The 873-nt window shown below is 47.1% G+C and overlaps 1 non-coding gene across 1 annotated transcript; it reads left to right on the top strand.

The window, feature by feature from the left end:
- Nucleotides 1-533: 533 nt before the first annotated feature.
- On the top strand, nucleotides 534-637 carry LOC131757926 (U6 spliceosomal RNA). Its single transcript, XR_009336071.1, has one exon. It is a non-coding gene; the product is annotated as a U6 spliceosomal RNA (small nuclear RNA).
- Nucleotides 638-873: the final 236 nt, after the last annotated feature.

Below are 873 nucleotides of genomic sequence, written 5' to 3'. Positions count from 1 at the left end.
TTGAGGCCTTGCTGGGCTCTGGGTTTGTAATTGGGGGTAATTGCTGGCAGGCTGCTGTGGTGGTATAACCAGGCTTTTGTTGGGGGAAACTCTCGTCAGGATTTTGGAGCTTTGGGTGGCAATCCTTTCCAGGATTCCTGTGTGCTCTGTTCCAGGTGCCTCTTGGCCCTAGCCTTTTGCTAGGAGGCAGAACTTCTGAGGAACGGGAACTAGTAGCACGTCTGAACAGGAAGGGCCCCCTCATGTGGATGATGGGAAATCAGGTCCAGAAATATACAAGCTCTGCTCTCGGCCACAGAGGAGGTAGTGCAGGTGGAAGGGAGGTCCTGGTATCCGGTACTGTCACAGATGCCCACCCACCGCAGTCTGGGAGGCACCGTGGGGGAGTGGTTAACACAGATCTCTGTCCCAGTTCTTACTGACATCAGCCTTGGAGATTATGGAACCTTCCTGAGCTTCAGAGTTTTAACATTTTGTCCTTCTTTGAAGAGGCAATATATTTGCGTATACCAAAATTTAAAAAAATATAGAAGCTGCTCGCTTCGGCAGCACATATACTAAAATCGGAACAATACAGAGATTAGCGTGGCCCCTGCGCAAGGATGACACGCAAATTCGTGAAGCGTTCCATATTTTTGTATAGCTGATTCACTTTGACATAAAGCAGAAACTAACACACCATTGTAAAGCAATTATACTCCAATAAAGATGTTTAAAAAATATACAGAAGGCTTACAATGAAAAGTCTCCCACTTCTGTCCCCAAGTCACCCTTCTCACAGGCAGCCAGTGACCCTAGTCTCTTGTATATCCTCCTGGACATATTTTATGCATATGCAAGCATACCACATATGTTTCCCTGCCCTCCCTCACT

This window comes from Kogia breviceps, chromosome 5 (assembly GCF_026419965.1).
Source record: "Kogia breviceps isolate mKogBre1 chromosome 5, mKogBre1 haplotype 1, whole genome shotgun sequence".
In the NCBI taxonomy this organism is placed as follows: Eukaryota; Metazoa; Chordata; class Mammalia; order Artiodactyla; family Physeteridae; genus Kogia; species Kogia breviceps.
The sequence above is the reverse complement of the archived record's forward strand: the minus strand, read 5'-3'. Positions and strand labels throughout refer to the sequence as shown.